The sequence below is a fragment of the Glandiceps talaboti genome, chromosome 18 (genome assembly GCF_964340395.1).
Source record: "Glandiceps talaboti chromosome 18, keGlaTala1.1, whole genome shotgun sequence".
In the NCBI taxonomy this organism is placed as follows: domain Eukaryota; kingdom Metazoa; phylum Hemichordata; class Enteropneusta; family Spengelidae; genus Glandiceps; species Glandiceps talaboti.
Window position 1 is genome coordinate 19,571,231 of NC_135566.1, and position 20,402 is coordinate 19,591,632.

Sequence of the window (20,402 nt, forward strand, 5' to 3'; positions counted from 1 at the left end):
GAACTAAACTCTAGTGAAAGTTACAGTGGGTTGAAAATACAGCAAACTCAACTTTTACAGAAGGGGATATGAAAAAAGATTTCCAAAGCTACGTTTTATTTATTGATGTAGTAACTAATGGATATGCAATATCATGTCTGGTACCGCAGAATTTTTCTTTCGACAAGGCGTGAAGGAACAGCAATCTAAAGTTTTGCCTTTATTGAAGGCATTCAGTTTACATCTGATATAAACATATTGTTGATCAATAGCATAGCATCAATTGAATGGTTACTATACAAAGTTATGTTTTCGAGTGAATAGACCCAATTATTTTTATTCAAAACTACTCGCGGAATTATGTCGTATGCATTGTCTACGTTTCTACTAGTATAGCTATTTGGGTGGCGTTACATATCAATTCAAAGGAACAACATGAATAGACGTGTTCTCCGCTGTTACATTTGATTACGTTATTTCATCGAAATTCTAAAATAAAACAAGGACAATGTAGTATAAAATAAAGATGATACATTCAGTATCTGAAGAATATCTTTTATAATATTTCAAAGGAACAATATGAATATATGCATATTTAGTTTAGTTATTCAGCGTGAAGGCACTCTTACATTCGATTACGCAACGAACTTCCTCTTGGTCAGTCATGAATAAAGGTTGAAAGTAACAGCAGAGACAGATTCTAATGTACCACCCAACCCCAACCCACCAGAAAATAGTATCTTAAATCAAATTTTATTGCATTGTTAGCTATCATTCCACGTGTTTTAGTACTCAAAGAAAATCTGACATTCAAATCCTCAACGTAAACGTCTCATACACAAGTAACTTTCATTGCTTGGAATAAGTAGTCACATGCCAACTTGATGACTAAGTCTATCTCATTTTGACACCATTGCAAAGTGGGAAATTAATAAACACTCATGAAATGCCTTTAACAACGATTCATTTACTTTTTAATATGATATTTCTACAGAACGTAGAGGAAGAACTGCATACAGAACAAATAACAAAAACGTTCTAAAGTAATAGCTGCCATATTGACTTTTTCATTGCTCTAGATGCTCTAGATGCTCAATTGGTCCAAATTGGGGGTAAAACATTCTGAAGGTTTCTAAACGTGTTTTACTGAGTGATGTTTCTTTTCTATCTAATATTTGCAAGAGGTCCAATTTATGTAACTTGTATGCTAATATTGAGAGGTAAAATTTCAAATTTTGTGTAGACCTAAACTTGGACTCTTTATCCTGTGTAGAATGTACCTGGACAGGATTCAATACCACATGTGTAGATACGTATTAAAACCAGATGCCATATCTGAAAAGGAATATTTTTAATGTGTGTGTGTACACTTAATAACAAGTCACACCAATACGCCGAAATTGGTCAAAAGGACATATCATTTGGCAAGGGTCGTTCTATGCAATAAATGAATGCCTTTATTTTTTTTACGATGCATGTACCCATGAATGTACATGGGGAAGGAAGCCATTGATGCTTTTATAGATCCCTTACTGTTCTGAGGTGTTATCAATATACACTATAAAATGATTAATTGATGTAGTCACAATAACCCTTTCTGGTAAACTGTTCCAAATGTCTACGACATATTGACTTGACAAATATTTACGTATATCCAATCTGGATTAAAAGAATTACTAAGTAATTACGATGATTTAATTGGTGTAGTAATAACAATAACCCTTTCTGGTAAACTGTTCCAAATGTTTACAACATGTCGACTGAAAAAATATTTTGGTATATCCAATCCGGATCTGTCTTTAAATCATTTTAATCTATATCCCCTTGTTGTCGAAGTAGATACTTTGAAAAATACAACTGGATCAAGGAGAATATGTAAATGGAAAAGTTTATACACTTCTAGCAAATCAGCTCTAATTCATCTAGTTTCTAAAGTTGTCAGTTTCAATATGCGTAACTGTCCTCATAATTCAAGCCACCAAGCTGCGGAATCATCCTGGTGAACCGACGCTGCACTTTTTCCAAAAATGCAATATCCCTACTCGTATATATGTGGGGAAGACACTGGGGAAGCATAGTCAAGGTGTGGACTTACTAGTGCTTTAAAAGATAAAAACCAACCAGAGTATTCATATCATAGTAACTGAAATAATTCATGGTTGGCGTACATTTTTGAAAGAATAGCAATCACCAACATCAAACAATACAGGAAATCAAATAAACTGGAAGCATCATACATAATATGCAAATGATATGCAAATAAAGAAGCCAGAATTTATCATTTTGTGATTAAAATGCAAAATTATACAACTGTCTACAAGTTTATAGTCTACAAGATGCCCATAAGTATATGTATACAGATATAAAGCAATCGTACAGTTCACATATTTTAATTTGCCATCAATATACAGAATAACCATGATCTTACATCATTTATGAAACTGCTGCAAAAATGACCCTTATTATTGAAATAATTGCTCAGATGATGGGGAACACAATGAGATATGTTGGCAAAAATTAACATGAATTTCACACGAAACCCAAAAATCTGCCATATGCCCCCACACTAAAATATAACAACGTTTTGATAACGATTTCTTACCTTTTACGAATTAACACGATATATATATATATATATATATATATATATATATATATATATATATATATATATATATATATATATATATATATATATATATATGTGTGTGTGTGTGTGTGTGTGTGTGTGTGTGTGTGCGTGTGCGTGTGCGTGTGTGGTTATTAGTGCATTACTTAGAAGTTTAGAAGTTGTTAGATACAGTGGTGCAGAGAAAAGATTTAGCATTGAAATTTATATATAGCGAATGCTTCAAAATGAAAAGTTCTATATTTATAAAGTTTGTTGTGTTCAAATGTTAATTAGGTGTTCTGTGTTTTTTCTAGATAAAGGGTATTTGGTTTGACGTTACTGTGGAAAAAATAAAACATTGATGTAAATGGACAACTGAAATATGGATGACTAAGTGTGTATGATGAATGGGTGCATTGTAATACTCTACACAACTCCACAGTGAGTGAGATATCCCACAATTCAGCCTGTTTTGCATGCCCATACATTGAATTTAGAACCATGACAAGTTTCCCAGTGTACAAAGAATTTGGGCAAATTATCATCTCTGTCTGCAGCTGGATAGTGAACCAGAACAATCAGACAGAAAGACCATCTGTTTCTTCTCAATCCAATCAGACCGAACGAAAATGCGAGATTTTTCTTTCTGTCTCTCTGACAATCAAGTAGACAAAACTAAAATGGTCTTCCAGTTTGATAATCAAGCCGGTATAAAGAATTTGAAACATTTTTTTTTACATCTGCGTGTTTCGTTGACAATCAACCGACCAACAGACAGAAAGAAGATCTAACCCCCCCCCCACATGTCTCTTCCCAATCTAATCAGACTGAACGGAAATACACCGATTTTTCTTTGTCTGACAAGCAGACATATTGAAAAATAGGCCGACTTTTCTTCCTGTCTGTTTAATAATCAAATAGACAGTAAGAATTTGGTTCGATTTTTAGTTCTGTCTCATTGACAACTGAAACGCTGTTGATCGGCTTACTGTGCAGTTTATCGATATTTAATGTTCAAACGGGGAAGTACTCACTTGTACTGCTGTTCCAATCGTCAGTCTGTTCCATTTAAGACTATAACGTTGAATTAGCCGACCAACTAGTTTCTTCTCAAACCATCTCTTCTACTAGTCTTGCTGCAGCTGCTAGACGTTCGGGCTTTCCTTCGATACTATAAGCGAACGAAGTTCGGAGTGAGGGCTTGTTGGATGTTCCATCCTCGATAACGATTTCGGTCATGTGTCGTATTGTATCGGAAAAACATCCGAGGTCTAGCAGATAGACTACTCTTCTACGAGGTACCGTACCAACTTGGATTGTGTTGAGTAGAACTCACAACGAAACATACGTATCTGGTTCAACGAACGCCAAGCTAACCACTTGGTTGATTTTATTGCAAGCCCAATCTCCGCCTCCGCTCCTCCCTAAATGGGCTAAAAACCCAACTTAAATACATTTCAAAGTTTACACAAAGCTCTATTCTTAGAGTATGACTTATGAAAGACATCATCTGAGATATAATATCCAATCACCTTCTCTAGATCAGTAATACAAGTTCATATCTCAAAGACCATAAAATAGTCATGTCATAATAAAACTTGTTGACAGTTTAATCGTACAAACAATTCCGAAATACCCAATGTAGCGATGTCAAAGACCAATGTTGTTACATGAAAAATATATCTTGAAAAAAGGGGGAAAGTTGTGTAAAAATAAAATTTTCTGCAGAATCTTTCCAAAGCAAACTTATCAAGTGTAAAGAGGATCAGGAAATTAAGGACAAGAATAGTCCAGATACTTGTGTTGGTGTTACTATTTCAAGTCGCTCTCCATACCAATATGTTATGGAGAACGTCGTGGGGTAGTAACACCAGAATACTAGAAATTCTCTGGTCTAGGATTAAATAGATTTGCCCTCTGTTTTGGCCAAAGAAAGGACGATGATTTAATTTACTGGAATGGATGTGACAAAAAGTTTAAAAGTAAAACTCCTGAACTAATGTTGACCATCCTAGTTTGAGATTACTCTCCCTTGAAAAGCATATTAATTTTAGTAACAGCAAATGTTACTTAAAGTAATTCAAACTAGACGTTACATTATATTCAATTTTGTACACGTTTGGTTTAAATGCAGCGTTTAAAATTCTTGGAATACAAGTGGGTTTTTTTGAAATACATTTCGAAGCATAGAAATAGGGAATTACTGGGAATAGTAAAAAAATATCACATACTTTGAATGCTTCTACTACAACAATTGAAAATATGCCTTTCAATATGTCTGGTGCTAGTACTATATGGAGAGCTTCCTTTAAAAACAAAGTGAAACATGTACATTGTATAAGCAGAAAACATTGGAAATGGTATAGTCGTTATTCATGGCAAGTGTTTGTTCTCAAAAGATCATTGTATAATGGTAAAGTATAGAGTTAGTCTTGGAAGTGTAAAATTCAGATACTTTATATTAGTAAGATGTTTAGATATGTCAATCGAATCTGTCACGGAAAGTCACTGGACAAGGTCGTGACACTGAACTACACGTAACTATAGTTGGCTAGGTCATTAGTTGTTGCACGAATCGCCGTTGGTGGTGCACTTCATTTAAAAACAAAACAACAACAAAAACCCAGTTCAGTTCGTGGTTTTAATGCAATTTAACAGGTATGTGCAAACCAAGTTTTGTGGGTTTTTTTTGAAAACAAATCCTTGTAAGCGGAACCAAAGCATTGTTATATTTATTATTTCATAATACTAGTTATCTCACAGGTATTCCTAGAGTTGATATTGAGAATTACGTGAGTGAGACTGTTAGTCTAGGTTAGAGGTCACACACAAGTATAGTGATTAGGTTGAATGCGACTTTCAGTGCGTAAAGGCTAATTTGCGTACGTATGGTAATTCCATGAACACCGGTGGTTATCCCACACACTTTCACTCCACACTTCAAAGTTGACATTCACTTCCAATGAAATCACGAATAATAACTGGTATTCTGTAGCAATGCACATTTAAGAACAAGGTGTGATACTAGTTACACTTTGTTTTAAAAAGAAGCCCACTGACTTCCACAAATCTTCATAAGCCTACAAATTTAAATATATTCTTCTCAACGAACTGAACTTGTTATGTTGACGTGCGACTAACTCGTTATAACATGGGGAAAGTCTTTTGCTACATTGTACGAGTCCGTAGGTCTAGGAGAGTGCTGTTAATATATAGGATGAGTCCTTAAGTTTAGATGTTTGTTTTTCTTCTGTAGATTGTCCAGGTCTGATGCAGTCAGGTTAGGATTCAGTCACATACAGACATGTTTTCAGCCCAATTCACGTTTTCATTTTCTATCATAGTTTTCCTCTCTACCCTCCGATTTTTAATATTTTGAACCACAGACAAGTAACACGTGGCTGTGTTTGAACCTATGATGTGCACGTGTCTAGCGTGGTGCCGGTAGAGGCACAGACTTTGAGTAGAAAGCACACACTGTCATTTCTGTAGACTAAAGAAACTTAACACACGCCCTAATTCAAACAGGAATTTAGTGCTTATTTCTAAGTAATAGATAGTCAACGAGTTCGGGAGGCTGCTGAGCGTAATATGAGAAAGAGTGGGTTATTTATGGCTCCATATGACCAACCGAAATCAAGGCCTCTGATTGGCCAAGTCGGTCTAGCCGTAGTATAATTTGTATTATTTTCTGCTCCGTGTTAACTCGAAGCTCGGGCTTCGCGTTGTAGCACGGATCGTCACACTAATACATCAACGAAAGGTTAGCCCTATGTGATGGATGAGGGCGTACATTACAGGGATATTCGAGTACAATTATGCAGATGTCAGTACATTCATAACCAGGGCCGTAGCCTGACCAAATTGCCAGGGGGGGGGGGGGGGCAGGACTTTGTCTTGGTGCAATCATGCATTTACATACATTTGCATAAAATTAACATAATATATGTCTTAGCATACGCAATTAAATATCATATGTAAGGCCAGAGAAAATAAAAATCAACGGGCAAGCTAACCCATCACATTGGGTAAATATGTAGATTTCATTTTTCACAATGCTTGACAAGGATAAAATAAAGCAATATTTCAGGTCGAGTTTAGATAGAACTTATTCAGTCATCTTGATACTATCTCATGATGCAATTGTCAGCATAGCTACAGTTAGGAAATGTACACAACGATTCACACATCACGTTGTAGCTCCTTTCACCCTCTCTTCTCAAAAAATGTTAAGCCCGTCAAATGAAACTCAAGCATTATTTGAGCCACCCCTTCTGTCACCTACACTACAGTGGAGATATAATTATATGGTACAATGATGCATTAAATTAATAGTGATAGCCAACTACAATAACACTCCGAACGAGATTACTTTACACAGGATGTGGATTTCACATGCATAAGGAGATGTCTCTAATTAGTTCTAACCTATACAGGGAGGTACTTCGCCAGCCAACCACCTTCCATATCATCTTGTTTTGGGAGAAAGACTATTATCACCTTGATTGCTACTGATTGGAAGAATACAACTCCAAAGGTGAAAAAAATGAAAATAAGACAGTGTAGGAGGCCATCTAGAGGCATAAAATATCAAACCAAAGACATAATTTAAAGTCTTATATTCAATGCTTGAATATGGTAATAAAATATCACAATTGGAACAATTATGCTACGCATTACATATTATCTGGAAGTGTATTTTGTTGTGGCAAAGCTGAAAGATATTTTGCGGATGTGCACTTGGTAAATGACTTCTCCTGAAGTTTAATTTGGTTCCAAAAATTCCGAATAAAGAGGAAAACATTTCAAGGCTTTCAGACTTTTGATTGACCAATGACTGTTCAGCCCACTCCCATGGTCGTAAACCTTTGCTCAATTCTTTTTAGTGTACATTGGATATGCAACAGCTTTAATCTCAATTCATGTTTGTATGCATCATCAGAGCCAAGAAAACAACTGTATAAGATATTATATAATTTGGAATAGACTCAAATGTATATTGTTACATATACAATTCAGAAAATATAAAGAAATATCCTTAATTTTGAAACAGATCTAGATGTGAAGCCCGCATAGGGATATATTGCCCATCACAAAAAAATATATATGGGTAAGTTGAATAGCTTTTTCATTTTTCCTGGTCTAATGTCGTATCTTTCAAAGTAGTTACCGAAAAGATGTCACATCATTTCAAAGTAAAAAAAACCCACTCAGTTTAAATAATTGAAAAAAACGGATGGTGCTTTCTCAAATAAGTAACAAAATAATCATTTTCTTTACCTACTCCGTCCCTATACTTTTATGGCCCTCATTTATGTCGGAACCCAAGGTGAACTCAGTGAATTCTCCTTGTCATTATCATTATAATGGAAATAATTGCAATTTGGATTTTGATGTCGAAGGTACAGCAGGCTCTGTTTACAAATTCAGGGTCATTTTTTCCATAACAAATTGTCGTTTCAAAATGAATTGCGTAATAACGCTAGTATCAGTGCGATGAGATAATTATATCAAACAACATTTTAACCAAAGACAACGTCGAACACAATTATTGAAAGTGGATCTTAAACTGCGTACCCAGTTTAATAGTTTTTTTTAGGGCCACCAAATATTCCAAAAAGAGATCTGCCAATTTATCAGTAAATGTTTCAATATAAGCTTAGGAACAAGATGTAAATGAGGTAGAGTACATCTTTGGTGTCACTGCATGCAGCAGGCGACCTCACGATGAACGACTTTTTCTGTCTTTTTTTGGAGTTTCACTCTGTGACATTATTGCGACTTGCTATCTTCAAATGAAAGAGACTTTCAAGACGACTGTTACTCGCGGAAAATGCACAGTGCATGTGTGCACTTCTTTGTACTTTCCCGCACAAAGAATTTTTAATTTGCTATACTGCAAAAAGTTACAATTTTTAACTGGACACATTTTTATTCGAAGTTAAGCCAGCGTACAGTAGAGATATAAGATACATTTTAGCTAGGAGTCAGTGTACAGTCACTTTTGACTTTAGTGAACCATCAGTTTAAATAGCGCATGTGCAAGGAATCGTCACGTAAATAACGATTTTAATAACATAACTATGTATTCAAAAAGTCGCTTTTTTCTTGCTTTTTTTAAAAATCTCAAGGGAACAGCTGCCCCCCCCTGCCCCCCCCCCCCCCCCCCCCGCAGGCTAAGGTACAGCAAAACAACGAAAGGTTAGCCTATGTGATGGATGAGGGCGTACAGTACAGAGATATTCGAGTACGATTATGCAGATGTCAGTACATACAAATCAACCAAAGTTTCAGCCATATGCGAAGCTCTGAGGGCTGTTGAGAGAGTCTATGTAATAGTATACATATACATTTTTTGTATTTCGTTTTGCTAAAGTTTGTGTCATTCTGCAGTGCATGTAAGTGTCCTGTAGTTTATTGCATTCAGAATGGCAGCTACAGCTTGCAGTTTGGAGCAAAATGAAAGAATATGGATCCTTTTTACTCTGTCTATAAATTGATAACCGACCGCAAAAACAAACTTCAATTTTGACCACATTTTCTTTCTGTTTGATAATCAACCCGAACAAGCAGAGGTTTCATAATCAAATATACACAAAGAATTTGGGCAAATTATTCTCTCTGTCTGCAGCTGGATAGTCAACCAGAACAATCAGACAGAAAGACAAGACAAACTGTTTCTTCTTCTCAATCCAATCAGACAGAACGAAAATGCGCGATTTTTCTTTCTGTCTCTCTGACAATCAAGTAGACAAAAAGAAAATGGTCTTCCAGTTTGATAATCAAGCTGACAGAAAGAATTTGAACCATTTTTTTTCATTCTGCGTGTTTCGTTGACAATCAACCCGAACAAGCAGACAGAAAGAAGATCTACCCCCCCCCCAACGCATGTCTCTTCCTAATCTTATCAGACGGAACGGAAATAGACCGATTTTTCTTTCTGTCTGTTTAATAATCAAATAGACAGTAATAATTTGGTTCGATTTTTAGTTCTGTCTCATTGACAATCAAGAACTTGGGGCGATTTTTCTTTGTCTGTTAACGAATCAACTCTGAGAATCAGAAGGAATAACAACAATATTCTGTCCTTGATTGAATGTGATACAGTCTAGTATGTGTCATTTACTTTCATATGTGTTATTTTCCTTTATATCTCTGCTCATTATACACACAGAGACATATATGGTACCCCTATATAACTTAACCCTATATATGTATCACTTTTATATTGCATCATTTGCCTGAAGGGCACATCATTTATGTTTTGGTTCACCATTTACCTTAGTCTGTAAGGTACAACATGATGGGGTGCCCTCACACGTTTGAGAGTAGGCCTGTGAGGGCGGTACATCACAACGTATCTTACAGTCTACATTTACCTTAATGCGGGTCATTTATTTTCATATGCATGTCATTTACTTTATTATATGCATCATTTGCCTTGTGTCATTTTTTACATGGCACATCATTTGTCTTGTGTGTAATTTGATACTAGGTACACCAGTTATATTGTGTCATTTATTTCTATGATACACCATGCATGTGTAACTTCAATGTTTCATCATTTGCCTTTGTGTGTGCATCATTTATATTCATAGTGTGTTACTTGCCTTATGTGTGTAATTCATTGTCATATGCGAACCATTTGCCCTTATGTATGTATTTACTCTCACACATGCTTAATTTACATTGATGTCACTTATGTTAGCATGTATAAAACAGTTATTTTGCAGTCATCATCATCGCACATCGAATGTAGGAGAATAACAAAAAGTAAGTAACTTATAGATGACACTTACCACTCTTAGCCGTCAGGTATAGGTGATGTACGCTTGATATCTTGTAGATGTAATAGACATTGTCTTGAATGACAGCCACAAAAGCCAGACAATAGTCCTTTCAGTTGGTCATTATATGTATCGATAAGTTATGGTATAATTTAATTAAATTCTCATCCTTCAAGACTAAATGGAATTTACTGTGAGCGCTGTAAACAGCTGCAGGTTATGATATGGCAAGTCTGGCAAAAAGGTCCCCTGAACGTTAGACTATTTCTAACGGTCTAACGTTCATATTATCTAGTCAATGCTAGGGGTGTCATCGCTGCCAAGCAATTCTTTGTCGCCTTTTTTGAGTTGCCATACATATCCAAGAGAACACAGTTTTCCTTTCACACTCACACAATTCTTAACAGCAAATAATGTAAAGGGAATAAAACATACAAACATATGGTTTGTATGTTTAATTGGTTTAAAAAGAACTTAAATACGATACGTGGCGGAGATGACGAACGCAGATGGCAACGCGGCGAAGATGACAAATACAGACGGAGATGTACGCGATGAAAATGGAGACGGCGGTGGAACTGCGAAATTTGTGTCTGTGCATGTTAGGTATGAGAGAAAGGCCATATACAGGCAAGTGAAAATACTACTGACCAACCGACCAACCGGTCACCAACATAACCTAGCAAAAAATGAGTAGAGAAAAAGATGAAATGTTGTGTATATGTAATATGTGATCATGCAAACCGACAGCGAAAAAGGACCGAGACGCGAGGAAGTTGACGATGACGACGAAAATGATGATCGTATTTTTAATGTGGAGGTTGGGAAAGAGAGAGGGGAAGGAATATAGAAACAAGTCACTCATTCACTCATTCAATCATATTTATAGAAAAAAAACATAACAATTTCATCAACTTTTAATAAACACATTCTTGGGTCTTCGTATTCATCTTGGGTCCATCCTAAAGTGAATTAATCAAAGTATTTATTAAAACAACATCCATTCGAATGTAATATTTACTAAATCCTTAAACAAAATTGCTAACATCTAATATTCCAGTGTGTAATGTGATTCATATAATGCATGAGCATCATTCTACATCATGGCATTGTGACATTATTTCACAAGTCATTCATTCTCCAGTGTTAGAGATAAGAGTCAAAACGCTCAAAATTGCTATTACTTTACCTAAGATATTACTGCTGATAATATCCTAATTGAATATATAAAACAATAGACCATAAATTTATCAACTGAATGATTTCAAAGTTTACGCTGAAAATTGCAATTACTTACTGACCTTTTAAAAATATTACTTCAATATCATAACTATGTTACTCCAGAAAATATTACTTAATTCAGCTAGAAAGTACTGGTGAACGAAGGTTGTCTCTACTTGTCATGTGATGAGTAATCACAAGGCCACTCCCCCCCCCCTTAGATAACTTGTATTTTCCATGGATGAAGGCACAAAAATATTGCTCAATAACATCTTGATGTCGAGTAATTTTGAAATTAAGAATGTTGACTTACTTCTGTGGCGTTTGCAGTCATTGTCACATCCATCCAGGTCCAGTCTTCGTGCCATCTTCCGTGGCCTTGTATCCAATCCCGAAGTGAATATATTAGAGAAAAAATTTATTTATTCAATGAAATAAAATTAATTCAAATTGTAATATTTACACTCAAAATTGCAATTACTTACTCTGACCTTTTAAAAATATTACTTCAATATCATAACTATGTTACTCCAGAAAATATTACTTCAATATCATAACTATGTTACTCGAGAAAATATTACTGAATTCAGCTAGAAAGTACTCGTTGTCCCTACTTGTCACATGATTAGTATTCAAAACGCCACTACCTCCCCCTTAGATAACTTGTATTTCCATGGATGAAGGCACAAAAATATTGCTCAATAACATCTTGATGTCGAGTAATTTTAAAATTCAGAATGTTGACTCACTTCTGTGGCATTTGCAGTCGTTGTCACATCCATCCATGTCCAGTCTTCGTGCCATCTTCCGTGGCCTTGTATCCAATCCTGAAGTGAATAAATAAGAGAATAAATTTATTTATTGAATGAAATAAAATTCATTCAAATTGTAATATTTACGCTCAAAATTGCAATTACTTACTATAACCTTTTAAATATGTTACTTCAATATCATAACTATGTTACTCCAGAAAATATTACTTAATTCAGCTAGAAAGTACTCATGAACTAAGGTTGTCCCTACTTGTCACATGATTGGTATTCAAAACGCCACTCCCCCTCTTAGACAACTTGTATTTAACATGAATGAAGGCACAAAAATATTGCTCAATAACATCTTGATGTCGAGTAATTTTTAAATTCAGAATGTTGACTCACTTCTGTGGCGTTTGCAGTCATTGTCACATCCATCCAGGTCCAGTCTTCGTGCCATCTTCCGTGGCCTTGTATCCAATCCTGAAGTGAATAAATTAGAGAAAAAATGTATTTATTGAATGAAATAAAATTAATTCAAATTGTAATATTTATGCTCAAAATTGCAATTACTTACTCTAAAAATATTACTTCAATATCATAACTATGTTACTCGAGACAATATTACTGAATTCAGCTAGAAAGTACTCGTTGTCCCTACTTGTCACATGATTAGTATTCAAAACGCCACTACCTCCCCCTTAGATAACTTGTATTTCCATGGATGAAGGCACAAAAATATTGCTCAATAACATCTTGATGTCGGGTAATTTTAAAATTAAGAATGTTGACTCACTTCTGTGGCGTTTGCAGTCGTTGTCACATCCATCCAGGTCCGGTCTTCGTGCCATCATCCTTGGCCTTGTATCCAATCCTGAAGTGAATAAATAAAAGAGAATAAATTTATTTATTGAATGAAATAAAATTCATTCAAATTATAATATTTACGCTTTTAATTGCAATTACTTACTCTGACCTTTTAAAAATATTACTTCAATATCATAACTATGTTACTCCAGAAAATATTACTTAATTCAGCTAGAAAGTACTCGTGAACTAAGGTTGTCTCTACTTGTCACTTGATTAGTATTCACAAGGCCACTCCCCCCTTAGATAACTTGTATTTTCCATGGATGAAGGCACAAAAATATTGCTCAATAACACCTCGATGTCGAGTAATTTATAAATTCAGAATGTTGACTCACTTCTGTGGCGTTTGCAGTCGTTGTCACATCCATCCATGTCCAGTCTTCGTGCCATCTTCCGTGGCCTTGTATCCAATCCTGAAGTGAATAAATTAGAGAATAAATTTATTTATTGAATGAAATAAAATTCATTCAAATTGTAATATTTATGCTCAAAATTGCAAATTACTTACTCTGACCTTTTAAAAATATTCCTTCAATATCATAACTATGTTACTCCAGGAAATATTACTTAATTCAGCTAGAAAGTACTGGTGAACGAAGGTTGTCTCTACTTGTCATCTGATGAGTAATCACAAGGCCACTCCCTCCCCCTTAGATAACTTGTATTTTTCCATGGATGAAGGCACAAAAATATTGCTCAATACCATCTTGATGTCGAGTAATTTTAAAATTAAGAATGTTGACTCACTTCTGTGGCGTTTGCAGTCATCACATCCATCCAGGTCCGGTCTTCGTGCCATCTTCCGTGGCCTTGTATCCAATCCTGAAGTGAATAAATAAGAGAGAATAAATTTATTTATTGAATGAAATAAAATTCATTCAAATTGTAATATTTACACTCAAAATTGCAATTACTTACTATGACCTTATAAAAATATTACTTCAATATCATAACTATGTTACTCCAGAAAATATTACTTAATTCAGATAGAAAATACTCATCAACTAAGGTTGTCCCTACTTGTCACATGATTGGTATTCAAAAGGCCACTCCCCCTCTTAGATAACTTGTATTTTCTATGGATGAAGGCACAAAAATATTGCTCAATAACATCTTGATGTCGAGTAATTTTTAAATTCAGAATGTTGACTCACTTCTGTGGCGTTTGCAGTCATTGTCACATCCATCCAGGTCCAGTCTTCGTGCCATCTTCCGTGGCCTTGTATCCAATCCTGAAGTGAATAAATTAGAGAAAAAATGTATTTATTGAATGAAATAAAATTAATTCAAATTGTAATATTTATGCTCAAAATTGCAATTACTTACTCTAAAAATATTACTTCAATATCATAACTATGTTACTCGAGACAATATTACTGAATTCAGCTAGAAAGTACTCGTTGTCCCTACTTGTCACATGATTAGTATTCAAAACGCCACTACCTCCCCCTTAGATAACTTGTATTTCCATGGATGAAGGCACAAAAATATTGCTCAATAACATCTTGATGTCGGGTAATTTTAAAATTAAGAATGTTGACTCACTTCTGTGGCGTTTGCAGTCGTTGTCACATCCATCCAGGTCCGGTCTTCGTGCCATCATCCTTGGCCTTGTATCCAATCCTGAAGTGAATAAATAAAAGAGAATAAATTTATTTATTGAATGAAATAAAATTCATTCAAATTATAATATTTACGCTTTTAATTGCAATTACTTACTCTGACCTTTTAAAAATATTACTTCAATATCATAACTATGTTACTCCAGAAAATATTACTTAATTCAGCTAGAAAGTACTCGTGAACTAAGGTTGTCTCTACTTGTCACTTGATTAGTATTCACAAGGCCACTCCCCCCTTAGATAACTTGTATTTTCCATGGATGAAGGCACAAAAATATTGCTCAATAACACCTCGATGTCGAGTAATTTATAAATTCAGAATGTTGACTCACTTCTGTGGCGTTTGCAGTCGTTGTCACATCCATCCATGTCCAGTCTTCGTGCCATCTTCCGTGGCCTTGTATCCAATCCTGAAGTGAATAAATTAGAGAATAAATTTATTTATTGAATGAAATAAAATTCATTCAAATTGTAATATTTATGCTCAAAATTGCAAATTACTTACTCTGACCTTTTAAAAATATTCCTTCAATATCATAACTATGTTACTCCAGAAAATATTACTTAATTCAGATAGAAAATACTCATCAACTAAGGTTGTCCCTACTTGTCACATGATTGGTATTCAAAAGGCCACTCCCCCTCTTAGATAACTTGTATTTTCTATGGATGAAGGCACAAAAATATTGCTCAATAACATCTTGATGTCGAGTAATTTTTAAATTCAGAATGTAGACTCACTTCTGTGGCGTTTGCAGTCATTGTCACATCCATCCAGGTCCAGTCTTCGTGCCATCTTCCGTGGCCTTGTATCCAATCCTGAAGTGAATAAATTAGAGAAAAAATGTATTTATTGAATGAAATAAAATTAATTCAAATTGTAATATTTATGCTCAAAATTGCAATTACTTACTCTAAAAATATTACTTCAATATCATAACTATGTTACTCGAGACAATATTACTGAATTCAGCTAGAAAGTACTCGTTGTCCCTACTTGTCACATGATTAGTATTCAAAACGCCACTACCTCCCCCTTAGATAACTTGTATTTCCATGGATGAAGGCACAAAAATATTGCTCAATAACATCTTGATGTCGGGTAATTTTAAAATTAAGAATGTTGACTCACTTCTGTGGCGTTTGCAGTCGTTGTCACATCCATCCAGGTCCGGTCTTCGTGCCATCATCCTTGGCCTTGTATCCAATCCTGAAGTGAATAAATAAAAGAGAATAAATTTATTTATTGAATGAAATAAAATTCATTCAAATTATAATATTTACGCTTTTAATTGCAATTACTTACTCTGACCTTTTAAAAATATTACTTCAATATCATAACTATGTTACTCCAGAAAATATTACTTAATTCAGCTAGAAAGTACTCGTGAACTAAGGTTGTCTCTACTTGTCACTTGATTAGTATTCACAAGGCCACTCCCCCCTTAGATAACTTGTATTTTCCATGGATGAAGGCACAAAAATATTGCTCAATAACACCTCGATGTCGAGTAATTTATAAATTCAGAATGTTGACTCACTTCTGTGGCGTTTGCAGTCGTTGTCACATCCATCCATGTCCAGTCTTCGTGCCATCTTCCGTGGCCTTGTATCCAATCCTGAAGTGAATAAATTAGAGAATAAATTTATTTATTGAATGAAATAAAATTCATTCAAATTGTAATATTTATGCTCAAAATTGCAAATTACTTACTCTGACCTTTTAAAAATATTCCTTCAATATCATAACTATGTTACTCCAGGAAATATTACTTAATTCAGCTAGAAAGTACTGGTGAACGAAGGTTGTCTCTACTTGTCATCTGATGAGTAATCACAAGGCCACTCCCTCCCCCTTAGATAACTTGTATTTTTCCATGGATGAAGGCACAAAAATATTGCTCAATACCATCTTGATGTCGAGTAATTTTAAAATTAAGAATGTTGACTCACTTCTGTGGCGTTTGCAGTCATCACATCCATCCAGGTCCGGTCTTCGTGCCATCTTCCGTGGCCTTGTATCCAATCCTGAAGTGAATAAATAAGAGAGAATAAATTTATTTATTGAATGAAATAAAATTCATTCAAATTGTAATATTTACACTCAAAATTGCAATTACTTACTATGACCTTATAAAAATATTACTTCAATATCATAACTATGTTACTCCAGAAAATATTACTTAATTCAGATAGAAAATACTCATCAACTAAGGTTGTCCCTACTTGTCACATGATTGGTATTCAAAAGGCCACTCCCCCTCTTAGATAACTTGTATTTTCTATGGATGAAGGCACAAAAATATTGCTCAATAACACCTCGATGTCGAGTAATTTATAAATTCAGAATGTTGACTCACTTCTGTGGCGTTTGCAGTCGTTGTCACATCCATCCAGGTCCAGTCTTCGTGCCATCTTCCGTGGCCTTGTATCCAATCCTTAAGTGAATAAATAAGAGAATAAATTTATTTATTGAATGAAATAAAATTCATTCAAATTGTAATATTTATGCTCAAAATTGCAAATTACTTACTCTGACCTTTTAAAAATATTACTTCAATATCATAACTATGTTACTCCAGAAAATAGTACATATTTCAGCTAGAAAGTACTGGTGAACGAAGGTTGTCTCTAGTTGTCATGTGATGAGTATTCACAAGGACACCCCCTCCCCCTTAGATAACTTGTATTTTCCATGGATGAAGGCACAAAAATATTGCTCAATAACATCTCGATGTCGAGTAATTTATAAATTTAGAATGTTGACTCACTTCTGTGGCGTTTGCAGTCGTCACATCCATCCAGGTCCGGTCTTCGTGCCATCTTCCGTGGCCTTGTATCCAATCCTGAAGTGAATAAATAAGAGAGAATAAATTTATTTATTCAATGAAATAAAATTCATTCAAATTGTAATATTTACACTCAAAATTGCAATTACTTACTCTGACCTTTTAAAAATATTACTTCAATATCATAACTATGTTACTCCAGAAAATAGTACATATTTCAGCTAGAAAGTACTGGTGAACGAAGGTTGTCACTACTTGTCATGTGATGAGTATTCACAAGGACACCCCCTCCCCCTTAGATAACTTGTATTTTCCATGGATTAAGGCACAAAAATATTGCTCAATAACATCTTGATGTCGAGTAATTTTTAAATTCAGAATGTTGACTCACTTCTGTGGCGTTTGCAGTCGTTGTCACATCCATCCAGGTCCAGTCTTCGTGCCATCTTCCGTGGCCTTGTATCCAATCCTGAAGTGAATAAATAAGAGAATAAATTTATTTATTCAATGAAATAAAATTCATTCAAATTGTAATATTTATGCTCAAAATTGCAAATACTTACTCTGACCTTTTAAAAATATTACTTCAATATCATAACTATGTTACTCCAGAAAATATTACTTAATTCAGCTAGAAAGTACTGGTGAACGAAGGTTGTCTCTACTTGTCATGTGATGAGTAATCACAAGGCCACTCCCTCCCCCTTAGATAACTTGTATTTTCCATGGATGAAGGCACAAAAATATTGCTCAATACCATATTGATGTCTAGTAATTTTAAAATCAAGAACGTTGACTCACTTCTGTGGCGTTTGCAGTCATTGTCACATCCATCCAGGTCCAGTCTTCATGCAATCTTCCGTGGCCTTGTATCCAATCCTGAAGTGAATAAATAAGAGAATAAAGTTATTCATTCAATGAAATAAAATTCATTCAAATTATAATATTTACGCTCAAAATTGCAATTACTTACTCTGACCTTTTAAAAATATTACTTCAATATCATAACTATGTTACTCCAGAAAATATTACTTATTTCAGCTAGAAAGTACTGGTGAACGAAGGTTGTCACTACTTGTCATGTGATGAGTAATCACAAGGCCACTCCCCCCCCCTTAGATAACTTGTATTTTCCATGGATGAAGGCACAAAAATATTGCTCAATACCATATTGATGTCAAGTAATTTTAAAATTCAGAATGTTGACTCACTTCTGTGGCGTTTGCAGTAGTTGTCACATCCATCCATGTCCGGTCTTCGTGCCATCTTCCGTGGCCTTGTATCCAATCCTGAAGTGAATAAATAAGAGAGAATAAATTTATTTATTTAATGAAATAAAGTTCATTCAAATTGTAATATTTATGCTCAAAATTGCAATTACTTACTCTGACCTTTTAAATATATTACTTCAATATCATAACTATGTTACTCCAGAAAATATTACTTATTTCAGCTAGAAAGTACTGGTGAACGAAGGTTGTCACTACTTGTCATGTGATGAGTAATCACAAGGCCACTCCTCCTCTTAGATAACTTGTATTTTCTATGGATGAAGGCACAAAAATATTGCTCAATAACACCTCGATGTCGAGTAATTTATAAATTCAGAATGTTGACTCACTTCTGTGGCGTTTGCAGTCGTTGTCACATCCATCCAGGTCCAGTCTTCGTGCCATCTTCCGTGGCCTTGTATCCAATCCTTAAGTGAATAAATAAGAGAATAAATTTATTTATTGAATGAAATAAAATTCATTCAAATTGTAATATTTATGCTCAAAATTGCAAATTACTTACTCTGACCTTTTAAAAATATTACTTCAATATCATAACTATGTTACTCCAGAAAATAGTACATATTTCAGCTAGAAAGTACTGGTGAACGAAGGTTGTCTCTAGTTGTCATGTGATGAGTATTCACAAGGACACCCCCTCCCCCTTAGATAACTTGTATTTTCCATGGATGAAGGCACAAAAATATTGCTCAATAACATCTCGATGTCGAGTAATTTATAAATTTAGAATGTTGACTCACTTCTGTGGCGTTTGCAGTCGTCACATCCATCCAGGTCCGGTCTTCGTGCCATCTTCCGTGGCCTTGTATCCAATCCTGAAGTGAATAAATAAGAGAGAATAAATTTATTTATTCAATGAAATAAAATTCATTCAAATTGTAATATTTACACTCAAAATTGCAATTACTTACTCTGACCTTTTAAAAATATTACTTCAATATCATAACTATGTTACTCCAGAAAATAGTACATATTTCAGCTAGAAAGTACTGGTGAACGAAGGTTGTCACTACTTGTCATGTGATGAGTATTCACAAGGACACCCCCTCCCCCTTAGATAACTTGTATTTTCCATGGATTAAGGCACAAAAATATTGCTCAATAACATCTTGATGTCGAGTAATTTTTAAATTCAGAATGTTGACTCACTTCTGTGGCGTTTGCAGTCGTTGTCACATCCATCCAGGTCCAGTCTTCGTGCCATCTTCCGTGGCCTTGTATCCAATCCTGAAGTGAATAAATAAGAGAATAAATTTATTTATTCAATGAAATAAAATTCATTCAAATTGTAATATTTATGCTCAAAATTGCAAATACTTACTCTGACCTTTTAAAAATATTACTTCAATATCATAACTATGTTACTCCAGAAAATATTACTTAATTCAGCTAGAAAGTACTGGTGAACGAAGGTTGTCTCTACTTGTCATGTGATGAGTAATCACAAGGCCACTCCCTCCCCCTTAGATAACTTGTATT